Source organism: Schistocerca cancellata, chromosome 3 (assembly GCF_023864275.1).
Source record: "Schistocerca cancellata isolate TAMUIC-IGC-003103 chromosome 3, iqSchCanc2.1, whole genome shotgun sequence".
NCBI classification, from domain to species: Eukaryota; Metazoa; Arthropoda; class Insecta; order Orthoptera; family Acrididae; genus Schistocerca; species Schistocerca cancellata.
The window spans coordinates 540,043,286-540,058,228 of record NC_064628.1 but is presented as its reverse complement, the minus strand read 5'-3'; positions in this window follow the sequence as shown (position 1 = coordinate 540,058,228).

The window sequence follows — 14,943 nt, the reverse complement described above, 5'->3', positions numbered from 1 at the left end:
TGGACCGCAGCGTGCACGCAGAAGGCGGGCATTTGTGGCTTATGTCCGTGTACCGTAGCGGACGACCGCGGCTCCACGTCTGGCACCATTGTCCAGGTCCTCACCCAACACGCGAGCCACCTTCGTCCTTAACGTCAGGGCCGCCGCTTTCTCCGCAGAGGGCTGAGGCGCCGGTAGGGATGAAGCCCGACAAGGAAGGCATAAGGCATCGCCACATGCTGTCGTGCTGCGGTACTGTGGCATGGCGTGGGCAGCTGGAGTTACCGCACTCCCACGTGGCCCAGTGCACCAGTTACTTGTCTGCCGCACCGGGCGGCTAGCGTTCTGCCGAACACTGACGGTAAAGCGCCGTGCGACATCTCAGTGATGATGGCCCCTAGAATAAACACGGATTTTAAAAACCGAGACTTGTGAAACTCAGCTCGCCATGTTTGTCCATGAGATCTAGAGTTCAGTAGACATCGGCGCCACAATTGATGCGTATTCCTGTAAGTGCAGACAAATTACTACTGGTGTTTCGCACGGTTCAATACTTGGACCACTTCTAGTTTTACCCCAGTCTGCACTTACAGATGAATCGTTCAGACTTTACAGATGGGCACATAGATCGATTCATGTGCTCAGTCGCCAATGAACTGCCTCTGTGTGAGCATAAGCCAGTAGCGATCAGTGAGACATATATGTTTCAAGTGGACATTGTACGCAAACGTGGGTGAATGTGAGGACGTGACAGAGTGACAAAAGAAGGATATCGTGTTCGGTAGTGCCCAAGCCCTCACGGTGCGTGAAGTTGCTGGATTTGCTGGTGTTTCGCGGCGGACTCTTCAATGTGTCTACAAGCAGCGGTGTAACACGACATAACAGTTGTGGCCGGAATAAGATCCTGACTAAGAGGGTCCGGAGGCGCGCTTCACGGCATATGAACCATAGCCCGACAGGTATTGCGGCAGACAGTGATTAAAAGCCCATCTCCACCCGTTAGCGAGAGAACATTGCATACAATGACCATTTGGAATTTGTCACCTTGCAAGAGGCCATTGCTCACACTTGTACATAAGGACCACAACTGCAAAACTCGTCGAGCTGGAAGAATATGTAACTGATTTTCTGAACACTCCCCCACGCTATTACATAACGATTAGCCTGCAGACTTATCTAACTTGAACGTCATAGAAAATCTGTAGGACATGTTGGAACAGCGGGCAGAACTCGTGCATCAGCATTCTTGCAGTTTGATCAGATCCTCAGCGAGTCGCTTAACTTGGATGCGACGTACTTGCACAACCTAGTGGATTCATTTCAGATGGTTATCAAGAACAGGGGCGGAATCACATCGTATTAAATGACGCTTTTAATGATTTTTCTAGTGGTTACACCGAAAAGATTTATTGAGAGAAACGAAAGTCATTCAGCTTTTTACAAAGCTGGGTATATTGTTAATATCAGTTGAGTAGTGCCATGTTCCTTGACATAAAGGAGACATTTGATACGATTCTGCAGTATCGTTTAGCGAAGAAAATACGCACTTGCCGAATATCTAACAAGATTTGTGACTTGATTTAGGACTTCCTTGCAGGTAGAACTCAACAGGTCGCTGTTCACGGAATAAATTCATCGTACGTGAAGGTTATTTCGGGAGTATCGCAAGGGAGTGTCACAGTGCCCCTACTACTTAAAATTTACATTAGTAATCTAATGGACAACGTTGGAGCCTGAGCGAGGCTATTGGCGGGTGATGCTGTTGTTTATAGGGAGATTACGACGGCAGAAGGCTGTAGCGAAATACAGAAAGGCCTGCAGAAGATAGATGACTGGAGCAGGGACTGGTAGCTGGCCAAAGAAATTCACTTTTTTCGATTACACCATTGCCGAGAAATCACTGGACACGGCAAACATCGTAAAATATCTAACAGTCAACATAAGGAGCGACCTAATGTAGAATGATCACACAAAACAAATTGTAGTAAAAGCAGATGGTAGATTGAGATTATTTTCCAGTTCACGTTCATTAGGAACCAGCCGAATGAGACAGTGCAATTGTTAAGACGCTGACCTCATCTTCTGGAGGATGGAGTTTTCTCTGTGAGGCCTTCCTGACTTAGTTTTTCCGTTGTTTCTCTAAATCATTTCAGGCAAATACTGTTTCCTTCAGCAGGTCACTGCTTACCACCTGTCCTAGTCTCATAAAGCATACTTATATATTCTGGGCAAATATATTTTTCAGCTGTTTATTTTCATTGTGTTATGATGACAAATCCAATGTCATTGGAAGATGCTTCCTGAAAGAATAAATTTACGAATAAATTGAAGTTTTCATCAATGTATACATATCTACACTAAATCTGCTTCTACATCTATACTTTTGGGTGTATGGCGGAGGGTAATTTGTCTAACTCAGCCACTTCCCTCTTTCCTGAAGAACGATTTTTAGTAAGCCGCCGTGTGAGCTGGAATTCCTCTAATTTTATCTTCATGGTCTTTGTTTGAGATATACTTAGGATATATCGGTTGAGGCTTCTAGGAATGTACGATTTAGTGATTTGAATAGTAAACCACAACCGTGGGGTAGAACGCCTCTCTTGCAGTGTTTGCCCGTGGAATTTTAATCTAAGAGGCTGTGTCAAGCAGCACTACTGTTAATGCTGTATTCGAACAGTACAGCATTGTTTTTCTTTTTCATCTGCATTAAATTACGTTTTTATACATTTTGAGCAAGCTGCCACTCATAACAGCAACCAGAAATTTAATTTTATCCATATTTAGCAGCTGCAATTGCGACTCTATTAAATACACTGGAAGTATGAATTTTTAAAAAAAAGCCTTTAATCATAAATTTTCTTGTTTTATTAAATACACTATGCATTTCGTACCCTGTATTTTATAAAACACAAAAATTTGTGGTTGAAGGTGTTTTCCTTTTCTTAATTCGAGCTTCCAACTAGAAATTTTTTCCAGTTCATCTTGTATTCACCAACGACGAAACCTTCCCGTACACCACAGCATCGTCAGCAAACGGACTCAGATTGCTGCTCACTCTGTCAGATAATTTATGTGTATAGAAAATAACAGTGGCACGCCTGACGATGCACTTGTCTGTGATGGATGCTCGCCATCGAGGACAACGTACTATTATTTAAGAAGTACTCGAGCCACTCACATATCTGGGAACCTATCCCGTGTGCTTCTCCCTTCGTTAACAGTATGCATTCCTGAAGTCAAGGAACACGGAATCGACGTGGGCGCTGCATACTACTCTCTGGGTGCCGTGGACTAACAGAGCCAGTTGGGGTTCACATGATCGTAGTTTTCGGAACACATGTTGATTTCCACAGAGGAGCTTTTAAGTTTCAACAAATGTAATATGCGAGGATAAACATACTGCAAATTTCTACAACGTACCGAAACAATAGATAAAGGACTGTCATTTTCTGCGTCTTTTCGGCAATCCTCCTTTGTAAATGGGAATGGCCTGCGCTTTTTCACAGTCACTAGAAACACTTCGCTTCTGTGCTAGAAGGGGACCAAGTTTTTTGGCATGCTTTATGTAGAGTCATACTGGTATCCTGTCAGGGCCAGTAGCCTTTCTTCTGTTGTTTCAGTTGCTTTTCTATACCATGGCCACTTATTTTTACATCTACCATTTTGACGTTCGTGCGTCAATTTAAATGATGAATTACAGCACGATATTCTTCAGTGAAACAGTTCTAAAAAAAGTGTTTAGTATTTCGACTTTATCATTCTATGATTCGACGCCATTGTGCTCATAGAGTGTCTGGAGGAAGCCTTCGATCCGTTTACTGATTGAACGTAAGACCAAAACTCCTTAGAATTTTCTGTCAACTCAGTAAACGGAATTTTGCTTTCTCATTCGTTGAACTCTTCATACATGGCTCTCCTTTCGTTAATTTTGGCTGCTTTCACGTTTTATTTGTCTGTGAGGCTTCGCCTATATTTAAATTTGCGTTGGAAATGAGCGTTTGGCGTCATTGGCCGAGAGGCCCCTTGCGGGGCAGGTCCGGCCGCCTTGGTGCAGGTCTTATTACATTCGACTCCACATTGGGTGACCTGCGCGCCGGATGGGGATGAAATAATAATGAAGATAACACAACACCCAGTCCCTGAACGGAGAAAATCTCCGACCCAGCCGGGAATCGAGCCCGAGCCCGTTAGGACGGAAATCCGTCACGCTGACCACTCACCTATCGGGGCGGACTAAATTTGCATTGAAGCTCTCTTTGTTTTCGTAGCAGCTTTATAAGTCCGCTGTCGAATCACGGCGGGTCTTTTCGATACCTTACGGCTTTGCCCAACACATACCTGTCAATGGCGTATTGTACAATATTCTTGATCTTCGTCCATTGATACACATTTTCGGTTCTGGAGATTAATTAATATTGTTAACCGCTCAGGCAATCTGAAATCTATTTTTTGTCGCGCATGTCAAGCAGAGATATCTTCTTACCTCTGTTTACATTCCCATACTGCGGTATTCACGGATGATGTAAGGACCTTATAACCACCGTTTCCCTGTGCTACATTAACTTGTCGAAAAGTTCGGGCATGCGTGTGACCAGGAAATCCTGATATGTTACCTTCGCGAGTCGGTTCTCTGACTAGCTACTCAAGGTACGTTTCGGATAGGCTATTTAGAACAATTTTAAATGATTCCCTGTGTCTATTGCCCACCGTAACCACCTGAGTTGTACGGCGTCGGTATTTTGGTCACCTTACATATTAGAATTATCAATTAATAGTCATTTGTTATGTTAATTAATACAGATAGTTTGTATCAAAAGAGATCGCTGGTTAGGAGAACTGTCACTTTATTAATGGAAAGGTTTGATACTGCCCAGCTTCTCCCTAAAACAATAAAATTGCATATCTGGGGCAATTAAATTCTTCGCTGGCCTTAGCAACGAAAGGGCAGGGAGCTTTACCAAGATCCGTGGGCAGCGAAGGGGGCCACACCTGCGGAGGCTGACCGTAAGAGCAGCCCGAGCAAACCCGAGCCAGGGCGTGGGTACAGTTACAGTTCGGTGACCGTGTAGCCGTTGGCCTGTTCGCATCGAAGTGAAGCTGTGAAACGATGCCATCGGTCGGAGCTTTGAGCATGCATTTGCTTGAATCTATCGAGAAACATCTCGAAGGTTCTGGAAGCCCTGTGTAGGCTGGTGAGAGGTTTCACATCCTACAAGGGTGGAAGGAAATCTTTGCGAATGGAGAACTGTGATTGACTGTGTCCAAAACGGATACTAGAGAAACGGAGCTTGGTAGCGAGCGTGCAGCCGAGTCTTGCGAGAGGAGGCGAGCAGAACAATTACAGAGCAAGGCCTCTCTGAGACATCGTCTCCAGTAGTGATGGGCTAAACTGCGATTTTCCGATATCAGTGATTTCTGTGAATGCTACTTTTCGGTAACTTCGATTCTTAATTGTGACAAATTGCAGTTAAGAATCGCAGTTAACGAAGTCACAACTTCCGTCCCTCCGCTATTTCTGCGACTTCTGCGAATTCTGTGACTTACGCAATTTCTGTGACCTGCGACTTCTGTGACTTCTGCGATTTCTGTGTTTTATGCGATTTCTGCGATTTATCACCGTAGATGTTACACTGTCTCTCGTCGCAAGAAAGAAGTGAAATGTGTCAATGCAACCCAGAAGTACGTTCTCGGCTGAATAGGCGATTATTTGTGAGGGCCTAATGTAATGTTTTAGTAACCAAACTGACAAAAAGTTACCTGAAACGGTATTCTTAATATTTCTTACTTCTTCCTCAGTTGTTACATCATATGCGAAAGAAACTTTTGCCCCCAGGCAGTTTCATCTCAACAACACAATCACTATTACGTGTGTTTTACCTATGTTCTTCCTTCGGCTTTAGTTTAAATTAATGGAACAAGTGTAAAAATATTAATAGTGGATGTTCAGAATCATAACACAAATTACCACACAGTACCATTGGAATTCATGTTTAGAATACGAATTCTAACCACGTTCTTAAGTTCACAAGTTTCTGAACCACATTATCAGTCACTCGGTATAGCGATAATTCAAAACATCAGTGACAACAGAACTGGAAAAGTTGCCACAGCGTCTTTACATCGTCTTCATCAGAAGTAAGGTTAGTTTCAAAGTGTGTGAATGAACGTAGGGCATCGTTTATGCAAAGTGTGAAACCTCCCCCACTCAAGAGCTTTCATTACCAGAAGTATTAGCAGTTTATAACGTGAATTATATTGTTAGTAATTAGTAGCAAAATAAAAGTTTAATAATCCTAATGATTTTCCAGATGTCCTTCGCACGACGCGCAATCTTTATTTAACAATTGATGGGATATAAACTTTCTGAAAAAAGATCCTAAGCCCAAAAATGATTTTAACTGTTTCTTATTTATCGGATAAGGGCGGTATCTTATGGCATCTAACTTCTTTGGATTTGAAATTATTCCTTCAGGTGTTACTATGTGACCTAAAAATCTAATCTGATTTCTCCCAAATTTTGACTTCACTAAATTAGTTCTTACCCCATACTCTAGAAATTTTTCAAATGCACGGTTCAGTATCTCAAGATGTTCGGCCCACGTTTCTGTGGCAATTAATAACTCATCAACATAAACAGTGACCCATTCCAGCAAATCCGGACCAAGTACTCTAACCAGTGCGGTTATAGAAACACCACCATTAATATTCAATCCAAATGGCATTACTTTAAATTGATAACTTCGTCCTAAATAAATGAGTGCCGTGTATTTTCGTGATTCTTTTGTAATTTTGGTCCTTCTGAGGTCCAGGGAGGACAGGAACTTCACCCCGTGAAATTTCTGGGCGAGTTCTTCTAGATTTTCTGGTCGAGTCCTAACAGGCTCTCGAGTGTCTAAGACTAATCGTATATCACCATTAGGCTTAGTTACTGCTAATAGTGGGCTAGAATATTCGGACATCGAGGTCTCGATAATTCCCCAGTCCAACACTTTTTCATTTCTTTAGTTTTTTTTTTTTTTTTTTTTTTTTTTTTCATCAGTCTACTGACTGGTTTGATGCGGCCCTCCACGAATTCCTTTCCTGTGCTAACCTCTTCATCTCAGAGTAGCACTTGGAACCTACGTCCTCAATTATTTGCTTGACGTATTCCAATCTCTGTCTTCCTCTACAGTTGCCCTCTACAGCTCCCTCTAGTACCATGGAAGTCATTCCCTCATGTCTTAGCAGATGTCCTATCATCCTGTCCCTTCTCCTTATCAGTGTTTTCCACATATTCCTTTCCTCTCCGATTCTGCGTAGAACCTCCTCATTCCTTAACTTATCAGTCCACCTAATTTTCAACATTCGTCTATAGCACCACATCTCAAATGCTTCGATTCTCTTCTGTTCCGGTTTTCCCACAGTCCATGTTTCACTACCATACAATGCTGTACTCCAGACGTACATCCTCAGAAATTTCTTCCTCAAATTAAGGCCGACATTTGATATTAGTAGACTTCTCTTGGCCAGAAATGCCTTTTTTTCCATAGCGAGTCTGCTTTTGATGTCCTCCTTGCTCCGTCCGTCATTGGTTATTTTACTGCCTAGGTAGCACAATTCCTTAACTTCATTGACTTCGTGACCATCAATCCTGATGTTAAGTTTCTCGCTGTTCTCATTTCTACTACTTCTCATTACCTTCTTTTGTTATCGCTTTTCTTTTTGACCACGGAACTGAATACGAATACGTTGTTTTACAAAATGTGGTATGCGGGTAAGTTTCGATATTATACTCGAAGTTTTTAATCACACCTGGTTTTTCATTGAATACTGGTAAATATAATTTTAAAACCTCTCTTAATTCTGTTTGTTGTTGTGTAAACAAATATTCCGATTCCCGGACTTTCCCGTCGATGCTCGACATATCAGCCTCAGCATCAGTTGGCTTAACACGGTCATTATTCAGACAATGTAGAGCATTTACCAGAAAACAATTAACAATTAAATGCTGACAGTATTTCCCTAACATAACTGTTTTCTTCATTAATGTTGCCTTCAATGGTTTGTCTTTAACAATCAGAATACAAACACCTTCTTTAATACCAAGGACTGCACTATAACCATACAAAAAAATCCATCCCCCGTACGCACGGTGTAGACATTCTGGATACTCTCAAGGAAGTACATTCTATTTCGACTCCTTGTATCTCCACTGCTACCCGTACCTGCTTAATCATCCTTTGCGCCTTAGCGCTAAATGCTCCTGATACTGTGCATCCTGATACTGGCAAAGTGAGAAATTTGTGCTCTCGACTAACCACATTTAGGCAATTAATTGTCATTAAGCTGACCATTGACCCCGGATCTATTAGTATATTTACCAGTATTTTATTGATTTTTGCTACCACAATAGCTTGTAATATGTACCCTCTCTTATTTAATTCAGCCCTTGGTTCATTCATTAAATCTTCTCTTATATCTGATTCATTGTTATGCCTAAGGATGTTTACTGACTCGCAAAGCTTGCCTCCCTCCTCATTGCCAGCCATCCGAGGATGGCCTAAAATGACTGGTTCTCGTTTGACCGTCTGTCATTCAGTTCCCTGCGTGGTTCATGCACTTCTACCAAATGTACTTCATTTACTTTTTGGGGATATGCACTGTCTATCACCACACTTCTTCCATCCGTTAATGGTATAGGTCTATTAAATTCAAAGGACTTGCCTGTAGTATTGATATTTGTCCAACTTACGTTATTCATTTGACATGTCCCCCAACTGGACTTATTTGATGGTTCCATTGGAGCACAATTGTTTCTTCGGCCATCGTCACAACAGTGATGACTTCCTTTGCCTATTCGTTGATACCAAGTTCAGCCTTTGAAAACCACTTGGTCCTGCCATTTGATTATTATTTTCTACGAATGAACCTTTAGGATAATTGTAATTTCGCATTCCAGTTCTTGTTATTCTTTGGCGCGCCATCTATCTGTCCACTACCGTTTTGAGGATTATTGTTATTTCGGTTGAATTCTGGTGAATGATTGTTATTCTGCTTATTCTGACTCCATTGACAATTACCTTCACTATTCCTAGAATAATAATTATTGCTGTTCTTTTGCCACTTTCTCGCATCCTACATTAACATATCAACTAAATCTATCAATGATACAACAAATTGCTCTACATCACTATCAGGTACGTGAATATGTTTCTCTCTTATATTGAACGGTAATCTTCCTTTTAATTTTCTAATGACTTCACGACTCGAAATTGGTTCAGTCCAACATCTTGTCTTGTTACAATAACTCTCAAAATGTTGTCTTAAGGCCTCTTTCTTTGGATTGTAAAACTCAGGCTGATAAACCTCTTTACGCAAACGCTCTTGTCGACTTAATGACCAATATTTTGCTAAGAATAGTTTCTCAAACTCGGAGAATGTATTGCAGGTTTCGCTTATTTCAACAGCTCACAATGCCGCTTCTCCTATAATTTTAGATCTTGTCAAACTCGGTCCAACTACGCGGAAATATTCTCTAAAAGAATTGATAAATGCCTTTGGGTTAATGTTATTCTGTTCACTAGAGAAAACTGGGAATTGTCTAATCTTGAAAATACTGTGTTCAACCTTAAATGAAGAAATACAACTCCGTTGTACATAGGGATCATCCTCTATATCCGACTGTGTGTTTATTTCCCACGGTTCATTGGTATACGCGCAATGTTGTTTTCGCGGACGTTTCCTCTCGCAGTTAGGTTTTGACTGGCTACATAAATATTCATTTTCTGGTTTAGAGTCAATACCATGTTCGAGCTAAACTCATCTGGAGTTGACACAATTTTCTAATGTCTTATTTGAATGTTGAACTCGTTACCCTACTGCACCTGCTCCTCCACTACCTTCTGTGCGGTCGCAAGTGTGGATCGCATCGTATCGTCCATCTCTACGGTCTTAAGCTCTATACACTCAGAGAGATCTTCTTCGAACTTTTTGCTTCGACCTAATACATAATTATCTATCTTCTTAGCTGATTTAGTCTCTATTTTACTTAAACGATCTGTAATATTACTATTAGTTTCTGCCAATGAATTAATACACTCAGAGAGGTCTTCTTCGAACTTTTTGCTTTGACCTAATACATAATAATTTATCTTCTTAGCTGAGTTAGTCTCTATTTTACTTAAACGATCTGTAATATTACTATTAGTTTCTGCCAATGAATTAACTGATACTATTCCAATTTGTTCTGATAAATTACCGACACTTTCCTGTATTTTATCTACACGTTCGATAATTTTTACATCCTCCTTTTCCCGTTTACTTAGTCTAGATTCCACATCCTCAATTTTAATAGCTACATTACCCTGCTGTTCGGCAAATTTATTTTCAAAGATTTGTAGTTGTTCTCTAAAATTGACTTCAATAGCAGCTTGCTGCTGCACTATCTTAGCATCTATGTTAGATAATCTAGTTTCTAAATTAGCTTGTTGTTATCTACGTCAGAAAATTCACTAATTAATATTGCTTGCTGTTCATTGATTTTAGCATTCATATCACCCAATATTGCTTGCTGTTCGTTGATTTTAGCATTCATATCACTAAATATATTTCATTTTGCTAATATAAGACCGAGTACATTGACTATTGTCCTACTACTTTCCTCTTGTTCAGACAAATCACTTAATTCCTCCCCCGATTCTGGAATGATTTTATCAGTGTCACTACGTAATCTTATCTTTCTTTTAGACATGATGGTAACTCTTGTTTGCTACGGTCTACTATTATTACAATATTTCAACCACTACTTTACTTCTTCGTAACGCAAGCACAATGAACGTTCAATATTACCACTATGGTAAAATACTCAACTCTACGATACTTGAATGATCACTTATTCTGTTGAGTGCTTACGGTTTCTCGTTTATACGACATTGTCGTAGCGTTGTTCTCGTCTCTGGTGGCAGCTACTGTCGTTGTCTCTAACAGCTCTCCGATGCACTGCGTCGCTCTCCCAGTCGATCTCTCGAAGTCGTGAAGAGTTAACCCTCGCGTTGCAGCTGTAGAGGCGTCAGCTCCACAAATTGTCTCTGCTCTCGTAATTAGTGTGAAGCGTCGGACAATGTGTCGTCCGGGGTCGTTGAATCCTGTTCTGTGGACAAACGCTACATAAATGTCATCGTCGAATACTATATCGTCTGCTCGATAATTTGTCGGTTAGCGTAGTTAGGCTCTTCGTCGTCTGCTAGATGAGATGGCAGCTGGCGTCGTCGAGCCCCACGTTGGACGCCAGCATGATGTAACGTCCCCTGTCCCCTTTTGTTGTCGCTGTTGATGTTGAGCCGCTACTGCTAGAGCTCGGTCGGTGGAATGGAGACGCGACGCACAGTGATGATTGTCCCCGTCGGATAACGTGGAACAGCACCGGAAAATCTCTAAAGAAAATTGTTCCTCGCGTAATGTATGAAAGTCCGTTTGCGAGTCCGCAGTCTTCTCAGCGATGCGAACCGCTGATTTTAATTGTCTGTTATGGTTTTATGATGATTTGCTGTGCCCGGTTAGTTATTTATTGCAGTATTGAGTGAATCATTCATCACCGGCGTCATTTCACACCACTGAAGCGAGGAAAACTTCATTTTCGGTTCAGTATCAGTAGTTGTTACGTTGCTAGGCAGAATTGTTGACTACGGCACGACGCAAATCCAGAGATAATCTATAATGCTATCTTGCTTTCGTGCGTCGTGATATTATTTCGGCAAAACACTCCTTTCAATGCTCAATGTTCATCAAGTCAATCTTTCAATTAAAATGTTCACAGTTAATTGATTTCGATCATCAACTATCACACAATTCAATTAATGATGGAGCCAACACGTGAGATTTCCATTACTGACGGACAATTGTATTGTTCCTTCTTAGCAGTTAGTTTATAATCATCACACCTCACGCAAACCGATGGATCAGATCAATTACGATTCTTTTCAGTTCGGTGATCGTGACAATTACGACAACTTTTACAATTGGCGTATTTGTATTACCTTCGTGTGGTCGTATTAATGTTTCCCACTCCCGGCTAATCGGGTATTCTTCGTTGTAACTGTTCACTTTGATGAAGGTTGAGTCCAACAATAATATCTACAATAATTAAAGTTCATTAACTCATCGTACACTATCAGAATATCACTTCAGTTCAAGTTCTCAAGTCACAATAACTGAGAAACAAGACCGCGCATCTCTGTTACACAACATTACTTTTTTTTTTTTTTAAGAAACAATCTCGTAGCGTTCTGTTTGTAGTACTACAACAAACGGTGCTCTCTCTCGACTTGATAGCAAGCAAGCTAGCTAGCGACTAACTTTTCCATGATCGAGCATTGCAAACGCATTTAATTTCCTTTACGCCGCTTTCACAATAAATGTTATCTCTGGCCGACATATTACTTTGGACTTAACTTTCGTCATACTGATTTGTAGTTATTACTAAGGTGTTTGATAGCTAATTAAAAATAATCTGTCTTTCTTTCTACCTTTATATCATGATATACTCAGTAATTACTGAAATTGGTGTTCATCAAAACTTTAAGGTGTTACATTATTGTCAAAGTTGTCGTACCTGTCAGGATAACACTGTTCCCTACTTTAAATTATCATGACATTCTTATTTGGGTTTCTTGGGGTATTACATCATCCACATCTAGAAGAGATAATCGTGAAGATTCAAGACGACACTTGAAGAATTCACAGCGTAAAAGAGCCATAATTGATAACATAAGTGTGCAAAATGAGTATTAGTACAATGTGTCATTATAGTCATTACGTGAAAGGAATGATAAATAAATGTGAACCATACAGTCAGTGAATAATGAAAATTCCGTTCTCACCTTTCATCCCATACCCTAAAATCTTCTGTCATGTATTTAATGACAAAGACTTGCTAGAGTGTGATACTGATCCGTCTATCCCACCCGCCTTGAATGTCGGTTGTGAGGACAGACTGACCTGTAGCGTAGCCCAAGGTCTAGGTTAGGTTGCAAGGGTGCGTGTTTTAAGGTTGATGATGTGCAAGTGCAAACAGCGGAAAGCACTGATCTTACAATTACAAGTTGACATTGGTAATAGAACTAATGCAGTATTTGAAGATACATACAAAAGTTTAACTGCATATTGTACTGTCGGAAAAATATCCGTCTTGTGAATAAAGCTGTTGAACATTTGGTAAAAGTTACATAGTAAGACACCAGATTGCATTTTCAGTAGTTTATGTACGATATATGTGTGTAATCCGCATCAAAATACTCGTCGGAGACATCAATTATCTGTTTTTGAAATTATTCCGCAGTTTTAGCTTTTATGATGAAGAGTGTGTTTAAACATGTCACGGAAATTCCAGGCTACGCTATGGTCTGTCTGTTGGCACAACCTTTATTCGCCCTTCACATTCCTCGGCTGCACCGTTTCTCAGTAGGGTATAAAATTTTTGTCAGAGCAATTTGGCTTCTTGGTTCTTTTCTTCGACCATAAGCATGTGATACATCCATTCTGTAAGACACAAGGTTCTCAGAACGACCTACGGGCGTAGAACAACAGATCGCATACGGCATCTAATGTTAACTGCGATTTGTAGTTGCTACTTGCTACTTCTAGCTGCTACTTGTCATAGAAATCACAGACTCGATAACGTGTCACAAAGAAAAACACTAGTACGAACTTAGGTCGTCAGATGGCACACGGCGATGAATGTTAACTACCCTTTTTAGTTGCTATTTGCGACTTCTACTTGCGACTTGTCACTGAAATCGCACCTAGACAATAGGTTCACAGGAAGAAGTACGAAATTCGGCCAACAGATGGCACACGGTGTTGATTGTTAAAGGCTACTTGCGACTCCAAATTGTGACTGAAATCGCAACCAGATTCTGTAATGTTGTTATTGTGATATCTATGAGTTCTCTATCACTGTGATCTGTAACAGATACGCTATTTCTTGCCCAACCCTAATCTCCAGTGATTAGTCTCTGTCTCACTTAGTACAGAAATGACTGCACTACTTGAAATATGACCAATTTCTTTCTCTGTAGAGAAAGGAACAGGTTAATTCTTCATTGTGGCGCTGTTAGTATTGAGAGGTGCTCATTTGCGCTCGTGCTCTAGAGACACCCGTCTACTCCTGGCCAGTGTAGGCAGGCAGACTGCAGAGTCTAGAAAACAACTGCAATAACTGAGTGTCTTCGGACGCAAAAACACGTCCATTGTGCAGCCGTTTTTATTTCCTGGACGCCATGCAGCGTTTAGACGGCGTCGCCAGTCTTCTACAACGCCACTTGTGTGGCATAGGGAACAGTAAAGTTACATATGTGCAGATCCGATAGGTCCTCTACGTGCCAGTGTAGGAGGTGTTAGAACCAACAAAAGTGTTAACAGTGGCAGCTGTTGTAGTGTTCTTAACGAACATAACGGGGGACGCGTTTAGGCAGCTAGGTGTTGCTCCAGTCTTGGAGAGGGTAAACATTGGATTTATAGTTGTATATTTGTTAGGGTTTCATGTTGTGTTTTTGTGCTTTCCTTTTCATTTTATGATTAAACATTTATTAATTGAATCCTCCTTTACTTATTTAATTAGTATTAGTCCCTATACTCATCTTGAATGCATTAAATAATGAATATATACGCAGGGAAGGATTAACTAAATTAATTTTTCCTATGAAAAATACCTCAGTGTTGTCGCGTCCAGAGTCAGCCAGAGTCAGAGGGCGATAAATCCATTACTAATTCCACGGATGGAATCTTGGCGAGTCTCTTAGTCTATAACAGTTAGGCTGCAAATTTCCCTTAATAATTTAACATGACCAGAACATTTACGCGAAATGTTCTCTCCAGGATTTCCCTATTATATTCCGCCATTACTGCAGCTGAGATAGGGGACTCTATAAAAGCATCCGATGGCCATTTTCGGTCCACCTTTAACAATTATGTTTACTGAAACTAGTG